The sequence below is a fragment of the Rhinolophus ferrumequinum genome, chromosome 16, assembly GCF_004115265.2.
Source record: "Rhinolophus ferrumequinum isolate MPI-CBG mRhiFer1 chromosome 16, mRhiFer1_v1.p, whole genome shotgun sequence".
NCBI lineage: Eukaryota > Metazoa > Chordata > Mammalia > Chiroptera > Rhinolophidae > Rhinolophus > Rhinolophus ferrumequinum.
The window spans coordinates 43,392,449-43,404,825 of NC_046299.1; the positions used below are offsets into that span (position 1 = coordinate 43,392,449).

The 12,377-nt window shown below is 35.1% G+C and overlaps 1 protein-coding gene across 1 annotated transcript in view; it reads left to right on the forward strand.

The window, feature by feature from the left end:
• Nucleotides 1-12,377, forward strand: part of REEP3 (receptor accessory protein 3) — a 77,842-nt gene that overhangs the window by 1,189 nt on the left and 64,276 nt on the right. The gene's annotated exons all lie outside the window — the stretch shown is intronic.

The window sequence follows — 12,377 nt, forward strand, 5'->3', positions numbered from 1 at the left end:
TTTGTAAGGCGCAGGCTTCTCTGATTGGCTTTAGAATGTGGAAAAAATAACATTACAAGATACTTAATTTTGTTTCTAACTATGGAGAAAGCTACATTTTTTGTGAGTTTTGAGTTTATTCTGTTTGGGAGTGAATCAATAGCTTAGTAGCCCTATTCAACCTGATTGATTGTCCTAATGCAGTTTGTCCTTCCTCGGTACAGTTTCTAGTTTTAAAGCTTCAGAGTTTCCTGTGTTCATCTGTACAAAACTGAAATTCAAGAAATAAAAGCATACCACAGATGTATTCAGACTCTTTTTAGCCATTTGGGGCCTCTGTTTGAGTCTTATTTACATAATACAGGCATACCTTTTTTGACCTAGTAGATGTTTATCAGTTGTGTCTGCACCTAGCAAATCAAGTGCCCCATAAAGAAGCTGTACTTCTTAGTGTTTTTTAATTCTTTTAATTCTTTTAATTCTTAGTGTTTTTTAATTCTTTGGGTTCTTATGACTAGTTCTTTAACTGATAGAAAATTGTGACACACATTGATTTTGTTTGCATTACTCAAATCAGATTTTTGTTTTTGATCAGTGACTATGAATATGAATGTCTTTTCTAGGTGTTACCTATAACAAAGGTTAGTAACACAGACTTAGTTGATCTTAATGGAACTGACAGTTTAAGTACACTATACCTGTAATACAAATCAGAATGCGAAGTAAGAGTTACACCCAGTGCTATAGGGGTTAGACAAGGAAGAGATTATATCTGGTTGGAGAATCAGAAGAAGCAAGAGGGATTACATTAGACATGAGCATTAAGGGACAGACTGAATTTAGACAGCCAAAGATGAAAAAGGAAAGGATTCCAGATAAAGGCATTACTGTGAGCCAAAGCACAGAAAAGGGAAAGCCCAGATTAATTACAGAGGATTGATGGACTGGGGAGAGAGAAAGATAGGCAGGGGCCTACCCTGTGTCCCTGAAAATAAGACCTTGCCGGATAATCAGATCTAATGAGTCCTTTGGAACAAAAATTAATATAGCAAAAATCTTATAGTAAAATAAGACCGGGTCTTATATAAGACTGGGTCTTGTATTAATTTTTGCTCCAAAAGACACATTAGATCTGATTGTCCCGCTAGGTCTTATCTTATTTTCAGGGAAACACGGTATTTTCAAAGAATTTCAGGAAGAAGGGATAAATTTTATTAGACCACAATGGCTTTGCTTTGGAAGATTCTCTCCCTTGTATGAGATTGTTGTACATAGAGAGACACTAATGACAGACCACTTAGTGGTCTCCCTAAATGGAGAGGTTATATAACCTGCAATGCTAGAACCTACAGAACTTAGTATAAGGCAAAAGAAAGGGAGCAAAAATGTGAGGGAGAAAAGGTCACGGAAACGTATTTATCCAGTGTCAGGAATTGTATTTCATGAGCCATCAACTGTTTGCATATCGGAAAGCACAATTGTCAGGTAATAGAAGCATCATCACATTTTGCCCCTTTGCTCCTCAGTATCTCTTATCTCTTTGTACTGAATGTTTTCTATTCCTTTGATCATACTATTAGGACACAAAAGATCAATCCCATGATCTACATAAACTTGGAATTTTTTTTTTACACCAGGGCATAGAATTTACTTACATTCTTTCTAACTCACTGGACTAGCCAAGCTAGTCCTGAACCTGAAGGAAAATCAGACAGTTCTCTCAACCTGAACCTCTGGTGACATGTACAGAGAACACAAGGAACGTCCATAACCAGAGCTCCCTCTGTACATGAGCACTTGCTCCCCAGACCTTGTGGCAGACCATTTCAGGGAAGAGAACTGGCTTTGGAATCAGATCTGGATGCCAGTTAATAGCTGTGTGGTCCTGGGCAATATACTAAATCCATCTGAGCTTCAATTTCCTCACCTTGAAATGGCTATAATGCTTACCTCCTTAAAACTGTTGTAAAGATTAAATTAGTTAACTGAAACACACCAAATTTGGTACCTTGCATTTATTGTACCCTTAAAACAGATGTATAGATAAACTTTTTTTTATTTAATGTTTTATTTTTTTATGGGAGAGTGGAGTAAGATGGTAGAGAAAGAAACATCACTGTACTCTCATTGGGAAACCTGGAATTTAGAACTAGTTTTGGTTATGGTATATTAACTAGCTGAATTACCTTGAATCAGCCTCTTAACTGATTATAGACCTCAGTTTCTTTCTTTGTAGAGAATCTGATCATGGTGATCTCTAAACTCTTGCACAGCTTTAGCATTCTGTGATGGTATGAGAGGATTTTTCATTATTTCCAGCCCATTTGAAATCGACTTACTTTAACTTTATTAGTACGATTGAAAGGTTAGTTAGCAATTATTAGGGATAGTAATCTGAGATTACCAAATGACATTACAGTCACACTAGATAATCCATACCTTACTTTTGAAATACGATTCTTACAGATTGAGGGCAATCCCATTTCTCTGACTTTTCTTAATTTATGTACATAATGCAGTGTAGTGGTTAATGTCAGGACTAAAGACAGATTGCCTGAATTAAAATATCAGCTCCGCCATTTACTGGCTATTACCTACTACCCCATCGGATTAAATGCATTCATATAAATAATGTCCACAGTCAGCATCATGCACATGTGAAGTATTCAATAAGTGTTAGTAATTGTTTTCAAGACAAGGAAGAATATATTCCCCTACTCTCCCAGCATACTGGATAAAACTATTTTCAGTTTACATTTGTCTTTCAGTTTCTCTGTATGCAGATGACAGTTGTAATTAGAGTAGGGTAAAAAATGTTTTCTACTATTTTTTATTATTATATTGTAAGCACCTTCTGTGTTGCTCTGAAATCTTATTTTATATCTTCTATTTGATAAGTCCAATACTCATAATTTTTATAGCCATTCATCTACTTCTCAATTTGTGTACTTCCAGGACTTTTTTCCAAGTTAAGTTGTTCTTTCAATCTTAGTTGTGGAGGGTGCTGTTCAGCTTCAAGTTGTCCTTTCAGCCTTAGTTGTGGAGGGCACAGCTCAGCTCCAAGTTCAGTTGCCATTGCTAGTTGCAGGGGATGCAGCCCACCATCCCTTGCGGGACTCCAGGAATCAAACTGGCAAACTTGTGGTTGAAAGTCTGCACTGCAACCTACTGAGTCATCCAGGAGGCAGCTGAGCTCAAGGTGCCCTGTTCAATCTTAGTTGCAGAGGGTGGAGCCCACCATCCCTTGGGGGACTCAGGAGTTGAACCGGCAACCTTGTGGTTGAGAGCCCACTGGCCCATGTGGGAATCGAACCGGCAGCCTTCGGAGTTATATATTTTTTAAGTATTTCCTTAGGATAAATACCCAAGATGATTATATCTATGTCAAAGGCTATGAATATTTTTATGACTTGATATGAATTGCCCAATTGCTTTCCAAAAGGATATTAATATTTTACATTGCTACCAGTAATGTATATTTACTGTCATTATCATAGTGTAGCCAAATTTGGTGTGTTTTTGTTTCATTTTGTTTTTATTTTCCTAAGATGTATAATGGATATCATTGTTTTCTTTTCCATTTGAGTTCTTATTAGCAAGCAAGGTTTAATATATTTCCTAATGTTTATTAACTATATCTTCTATTGTGCAAATAATCTGTATGTACTTTACCCATTTATCTCGGTTACTTGATTGAACGCCTTATATAATACAGAAATTAATATTGTCATATTTGATGTAAACATTTCTCAATGTAACTGCAATTATCTTTAGATATTTTATCTTTAGTTTATAATTTACAGTTTTAATGCAGTTCAACATGTTCATTTTTATGTTGTGATTTCTTTTTCACTTCTAAATATAAAATAGTAAATACTCCAGGTATTTGATAAATATTACTTTCTCATTTACAATTGGATGAATTTGGAGTCTTCCTTTTTAAATCCATACATTAGTATTTTCCTTTTACCTTTAGTAACACATTTTTATTTTTGTCTCACAATAATTTTATTATCTGGCTGTGCTAGTAAAACCTCAAATTCTTTCTTTAATTGATCCTTTTTAATTACATTTAATAGGTATCTTTAGTGTCTAAATCACATACCTTAAAAACCATACTCCAGCAATTTCTCCCCTTCTTTCCAGTATGATCTATTTTCCCTCTCTGCCAGATCTTGTCAGCATGCAAACATGCTGTTAATTCCTTCCATCTTAAAAAACAACAACCAAAAGAACTCATCCTACTAATAATTTTTATCTTTTTACCCCATTTCTCTCCAACTCTTTAAAAGCAAAAACTTCACAAAAGAACAGTCTGTATACACTTTCTCCATATCCTCTCCTTTGGATCACTGTTGAACCCATACCATTTAAGCTTTGCCACCAACGATCCTCCAGTGAAATTACCCTTTTCTAGGTCAACAGCAACCTCCACATGGCCACATTGGTCCTCATCTGACTTACCAGGAGCTTCTGATAAAGTTGCTCACTCTCTCCTAGAAGTACTTTCTACACTTGGTTTCTAAGAAATTTTGCCTTCCCCGCACCACCCCCCACCCCGCCATAACTCACTGGCTACTCCATTCTCAGTCTCCCTTGCCATATTCCCCACATGTTCTGACCTCTTAAAGTATGTTTGCCCAGGCTCAGTTCTTCCATCTTTTTTCTATCTACACTCCTATGAGGATTTACATCTCCAACCCAAACCTCTCTCCTGAACTAATAATCATACATATTTTCACCTGTCTACTTAATTCTACTTGGAAACATCTGACAGTCATCTCGAACTTAAGATATCCAAAACTGTGCTCCTGAATTTCCTTCCCCATCTGGCTCCGCCAGCAGCCTGCCTCAGCTCAGTGACAGCTTAGTCCTTCCAGTAGCTCAGGCCAAAAACCTTGAGATCATACTGGATTCCACTTTTTCTCTCATTCTGTGCATTGAATCCTACAGCAAATCTTGTTGCCTCTACTTTCAAAATAGACACAGGATCTACCCACTTCTCACCACCTTCACTTACATTACTCTAGTCCAAGCCAGCATCATCTCTTTAATGTATTGTTATGACAGCATCCTGCTTCTCCCCTTTCTTTGTGTGTGTGTTAGTTACGATTATGATAGAATTAATGAAAAACATCTTGAGTATTTTTTAAGTCCTCATAGAAGTTTGAGGGTCGTCACAATTTGTAAGTGATATATTGCTTCCTTTGTTTGTGCTTTAAGTATTTTTAAATAGTTGTAAAACCTCAATGATAGCTAAAACATTTTCTTTTAGTTAGGTTAGGATAGATTTTATCTTTATTTACCAGTTTTGTTGAGATCCATCATATATACAGCTAAAATGTTCATGAGTTGTGTCTAAGAATAGTATACTGAAATTGCTATTAGATGATGAGAAATAAGGTACATAGGAGCAATGATGTTTTCAAGGAAATTAAAAAAGTTAAATCTTAAAAATATGATTTGTTGTGAATGCTCTACAAGAGGTCATCTTTTCTGACTTCTTTGTTAAAATAGAAAACACATCCTAAACTACTGGATCTTGTTTTCATTGCATAGGCCAGAACTTCCAACAAGATTCCTTTATCAGCCTAAATTGTTCAGAAACAATTTGCTTTTGTTCACTTTTTTTTACTACTGCTATATTAGCTATTGCTTTTACCACTGGATTTTTTGAACCCTTTTAGTATGGAGATTTTTATATCCTCTACTTTCAATATAGATTTAAATGTTCAAATAAATGGTATATTACAATAATGATGGTATAAATGGGTAATTTAAGTTTCTCAAAATAAAAATGACATTACTGCTTTGATTGTCACATAGAAAAAGATTACTGTTGAGTCTCTCTTAGCAGAACATGAGCTTATTTTTATGTCATTGATTATATATTTGCATTAAACTACCCCTTTCATACATTTTTTGAGGTTAAATGAAAAGTTAAAGGTACAAATTATTCTATTACAAATGTCTTCATGTTTACAAAACTGTCTGTTAAAGGTTTAAGCTTACTTGTTACTGAAGTGAATTTACTAGCTGCAATCATGTTAACTTTAAAAGGCCACTATGACTGAAAATGAGGCCAGATGTCATACTCACTAAGATACTGTGGGCAGAGAAAATATTAGTCATAAAAATGGAATTATTGGACAGTAGCTAAAGATTATTTTAAGTAAACAGCAGACTAGCTACTGTTAGAATATTATACAGCCATTCATAATTATATTTTTAATTTCATTTGAAGATCCTTTAAACATGTCCAGGTTTCTTAGCCTAGCACTATTGACATTTTGGACCGGATAATTCTTTCTTGTGGGGGAACAGCCCTGTGCGTTATAGGATGTTTAGCAGCATCTGTGGCTTCTCCTCACAAGATGCCAGTAGCATCCTCCAGTTATGACAGCAAAAATGTCTCCACATATTGCCATATGTCACCTAGTGGACAGAATTGCCACTGGTTGAGAACTGTTAAGTGAAAAGGGAAGACAAACAAATGTGGGAAGGAATGAGCCTGAACTGTGCTCAGTATGGTAGCCAACAGTTACATGTAGCTATGTAAATGTAAATTACATAAATTAAATGTAATTTAATTGAATTTAAAATTCAGTTCCTCGGTCACACTGGCCACATTTCAAGTGTTCAATAGCCATGCACACTTAGTGGCTACTTACTTGGCAGCACAGCAATTGAACATTTCCATCATTGCGGAAAGTTCTGTTGGAGTGATCCCCTGCAAAATACATTCTGCTCAGCATCCCCATCTGAAAGTGGCTTAGTTTAATATTTGTTGCTACTATATACTTTAGAGGAGAAATTATAAGCTATAATGATATTTAGAAATGTGTGTCTCAAAATATCTCTCACTGAGTTTTCTATATAAAATACTGCTGCTGACCAAGCTGTCATTTTTTTCTATTTCAAAATTAATTTCTATTTTAGTATCTACAGAGAATTTCCCCAAATTGATGAAAATTGCTAATAGAGTACATTTTGGAAATAATCTTTGTAGTCACATATTCTGCACATCAGCTCTTATATTCCTTATTTTCTAAATTTATAAATGAAATGTGGTTGACGAATATAATTTCCTGATCCTAGAAGTTTTTAGGATTATTAGAATTTGAATCCATAGCCAAAGGTTACCATTGTGTTGCTTTCTTTACTATTAACAGTGTCGTCAGCTCTGCAAAAGCAGAGCTACCAAGGCAATCATGAAAGTGAAAGTCACAGGGAAAATCTGAACATAATAGATTTGTACTAGACAATAATTCAAAACATAATTTCAGGGTGTATTCAAATATGTTATTGCTGAGAGCATTAATATTTTCAAGTAATGATACGTCCATTTTAGGAAAGAATTATTCTCACATAAATAAAACCAAGCATTCTGGTGTGGAAAATTTCCTTTATCTTTTATCATGTCACATTTCTGAGAAATGTATTAGTGTTTGTTGGGGTTGCTATAACAAAGTACCACAAACTGGGCGGCTTAAACAACAGAAAGGTATTGTCTTACAGTTCTGGAGACTAGAAATGCAAGGAGAAAGTGTAAACAGGGTTGGTTGTTTCTGTGGGCTGTGAGGGAGAATGTGACTCTCCTCGATTCGGATGGTTTGCTGGCCATCTTTGCATTCCTTGGCTAGTAGATTTCTCACCCTAATCTCTGCTATCCTCTTCAGTTGGCATTCTTCCTTTGCGCTTGTCTCTGTAAGGATACATGTTATACTGGATTAGGGTCCACCCTAATTACCTCATTTTAACCTGATTACCTTTGTAAAGACCCTTTCTCCAAATAAGGTCACATTCTGAGGTAGTGGTGATTAGTCTCCAATATATCTTTTCTTGGGCAGACACCATTGAACCTGTAACAATCTCTATGACATATCCTAAGGAAAACTAGTATATGCCAAGGAATAGTTTAGGGATTTGGATTAGAAAATGAGAAAGAAGTCTAACAAAGTAGCTGCCGTAATATAATTTGAATTGTTATATGGCGTAAGGGCTACAGATTTTTCTATTCGTTGTGAAATGCAAGGCTAGACCAATAGTTAGATGTTTAGGGAAGACCATTTTATTCAATATATAAGGGAAAACTTTCTAATAACTAGAGTTGTTCAACATTGAGACTGAGCCTCATGAGAGCAGTGTGTTCTCCATCACTGGAGGCATAAAAGGGAGAGTAGAACCCTAGTTGAAGATCTTGACTGTATTACTTGTATATCCCCTATGGAGAATCATAGACAAATTACTGTGAAGTGTTTTGTATTTAATAAAACTCAGATATTTAAATAAATGAATGCATTAACCTTGTATTATGTAAATATCAGCAGTGATTAATAAGTGGCATTATTTGGCATTTTATAAAGAGCATGAATATATACAGCACTGAATAAATTATATGCTAAAGATTCTAATATGACACTTTCATCATCAAACTTTAATCATCACTCTTTAGGGCTCCCAAAATTTGGAATGCACTTTCACCAGAACTGTAAAGTGGATAAACTGACTTCTTTTCCTTGTTTACCATTTGAGAGGCCCTCAGGAACAATGAGCAGTGGGCACTGTGGAGTGTTGACGTAAGTGCAGGTATGGGAAGAGAAGAAAACAAACTTGGTGCTATTTCCCTAATGGTTGTCATTATTGCCGTGATCAGTTCGTCACTGCTTTGTACCTGGTCTTTGTTTTCTACTGGGGACACTGACCAATAGCACTAAAGCTAAGCTCGGTAAAAATAGATGCTAAATCATTTTAAGAGTAATAGTTATAATAAAGGGAGACCTTGATTACCTTGAATGACGCACAAATATGAAGGAAATGCTGAAAATGATATAACCTGTAACCTAAAAATAACACTGCCCAGATGCACTTGAAGCATGTGATGAGAGAAGGAACTGTATGAGAAAGGAAAATATTCACTTTCTTCCTTTGAAGAATTCAGTTCTGGTCTCCCACTTCAAAGTATGTCATCACTGTCTCTTTTGTCTCCTCTTTTATACTTTCTTTGCTTTTTTTGTCTAGTTTTACTCTTTTTCCCTTTACTCTTAATAAAGGTGAGGAGAGAATGGCATGGTCTCAGTCATGTGCAGAGATATAATAATTTAAAAGATTATAAATATAGTTTATAGTTTCTAAACCAACAGAAAAAAAAGGAGGTTAGAGGGATATAAATTATAGGGGCAGGAGGTGGGGGACATATAGACAAAAATGATGATAGAAATAGAAATGGGTTGAAATACATCAGTAAAGAAAATAAATGTAAACATTATATTATTCTGTTAAGAGACAGATTGTAAAACGGAATAAAAACTATAAGGGTATAAATCATGATTGAAAAATAAAAGATCTTAATAAATGGATAGCCCATGTTAATGGATTAATGTTAGTTGATTATCAATTCTTCCCAAATAGATCTATAAATTCAGTGAAATTCCAACACGATTTTTGTTGTTTTTCTTTCAAGGAACCTGATAGACTGATTATCTGTAGTTCATAGGAAAGAACAAAAGCTTAGGAATCAATAAGACAGTGGCAGAGAACAAGGAAGGAAGACTTGCCTTATTACATACCAAGATTTATTATAATGTTGTAATAATTAAGACAATGTAGTATTAGTGCAGTGCTTGACGATAGACTTAATGGAACACAATCAAGAATCCAGAAACTTAAAAAAAATAAACCCAGAAACTAATCTAGGTATATATGGAAGTCGTATTCAAAACCAGTGGAAAAGGATGGATAATTTAATAGTGTTGTGACAAGTTGGTTATCTCTTGGGAAAAAAATAATGAAATGACATTCTTCCCAGCAAACTCAAAAAAAAAAAAATGATAAGTGGATTACCTGCCTAAATATGAAAACTAAAACATTTAAACTTGTAGAAGAAAATATAAGAGACTATCATAATGATTATGATTTGGTAAGGAAGAATTTTTCAGACCCTAGAATAAATCATAGAGGAAAGGATAAATGTAACCTAAACATACATATGATGCTCATTCATCAACCATTATTCTAAGCACTTTCACACTGATTTGTTTATGTCTCACAACAGCCCTAACAATATAGGTTCTGTCATTATCCCCATTTTGCCATTGACAAATGCGAGGCTTAGAGATGTGAAATAACTTGCCCAGCCAAGGTGGTCACATAGCTTACTTACTACGCGGCACTGCTAAGTGACCGTCTAGCTCTAAACCGTAACAAATGTGTTATAAACCTGTGTTATAATTTGCACTTCTTTTTTACATTTTAAATCAGCTTTATTGAGATAGAATTTACATAATTTACGTAAAATACTTTCAATGAGTTTTGTTAAATGTGTACACTCAGGTATCACCATCCCTGGGAAGATTTACTTTGCATTCTCAACAGTGGTAGTTCAATGTCCATTTCTACTACATTCACCATCCCTGACAATAATTTTATGTTTGCCACTCTATATGAAAATACCTAATTATTTTAAATATCCTTTTCAGGCTATAGAATTTTTAAAACTATTTAGAAACCCATATTGTTATTTTTCTCTATTCCTCAATAGCTTGAGGAATACCTTGAGGGTGTGATGGAGGAAGCCAGCACTAGAACTATGGCCAAATGAGGGTAAAAGAATGCAGACAGTTTTGTAATATATATAACTAACAAGGGATGATAAAAGATAAAAAGAATTCTTTAAAATCGATTTTTAAAAATAGACAATCTAAAAGAAAAATGGACAAATGAACCAAGCATTTCCTAGAAGAGGAAACCAATGGCAACTAGACAACTAAAGAGAGAACACAAAACTCATTAGTTTTTCAGGAAAATGTAAATTAAGACCACATTGAAATTCTACCTCACACTTTCTAGATTGCAAAACTTAAGTCTGAAAATACCAACTGTTGACAAGGATGGGTAAGAGCAACAGGATTTTTTTGTTTTTTTTATGCCAGTAGGAAAGTAAGAGCACACAACTGCTTTGGAAACCAGTTTGGTCCTAATTTATAGTTAGGGCCTAACTTATAATTAATCATTCACATACCCAATAACCCAGCAAACCACAGCTAGGTAGAATTTGGCACTTGCACCAGGAGACATTTGCAAGGATGTTTTATAGGATAAAGTTCTTAGAACAAAAACCTACCAACAATACTAATTTACATGTAGAGGAGAATGGGTAAATAAATGTTGGTATATTTACATAATGAAATATTATATACCAGTAAACATGAATGAGATGCCACTTAAAAGCATCAACATATACGTATAAACGTTAGGAAAATTGCAGCGTGTTTTCTTTTTTTAAATGAGCCAGATGTCATTGCATTTAGTATGATTCCACTTTAAAGGCCCCAGCATAGGTAAAACTAAACAATATGTAATTTAGAGATATATACATATATGGCAAATCTTTTTCAAAAGAGAAAAGAGAATGATAAACACCAATTTTAGGATAGGTGTTAGATCTGAGGGAGTACCCTGGCAGAAGAAAGGACCCTGGAAGAGTGGTATTGGTGGTATTCTACTTTGAAGTTGGATGACTGATTCACTTCATTATGCTTTGTAACTTAGAAGCATGTGTCATATTTTCTTTATATGAACTGTTACATTTAAAAAATGCTTAACACTTACAGTGAGTCAGGACCAAGATTTCCACAGCAACTAAAGGGAAAGGCTGAGACAATAGGGAGCAGATACCAACAAAAGGAGATGCTGCCCCGGCTCAGCCCATATGCTTCTTGGGGCTGGAGAGGCCAGTTTTAGTGCTTAGCCAGGCCCCAGATGGAGGGGGGGGACGGGGCTGCACCTGTCGTGAAGAGTATGTGAACAGAAGGCCAGAACTTCTGTGAAATCACCAGGCCGGCTTGTCCCTTCTTTTTCTCAAAGCTGGTATGAGTCCAATGAAGAATGTCCAGTACCTTATTCACCCAGAGGATTTACATGATTTTAGAAGTAGGTACGTAGATGTCCACTTACAAGCTTTCTCCTTTTTTCCCGCTTATTTTCAGATGACAGTAGTTTTCTTCTCTATCCATTTGATATGTGGGATATTTCTATAAAAAGTAACTCGGTGTCTAATAAATGTATGTAATTTAATACGCCTTCACTCTGACTACTTCCAAATTAAGACAAACCTAAGAGATTGACATTGATGTTGAAATGTAGAATAATATTCTTAACTTCTGCTTTGTATTCTTAATGATGTTGCTTGTCCATTTTGATAGTTTAGCTGGTCAAAAATGTTACGTTGCTTGAAATTCCCTAATACCTAAATAAGAATAATTTAACTTTTAAGTTATGTTTCAGAGGAATTCCCCACTGTTGCAAAGGAAGTGGCATTAGTCCTAGAATCTGGGATTGGTCTGGACCTACAATGGGAGATAACATCTAATATTAGCATTCATGTATGCACGCTGAGC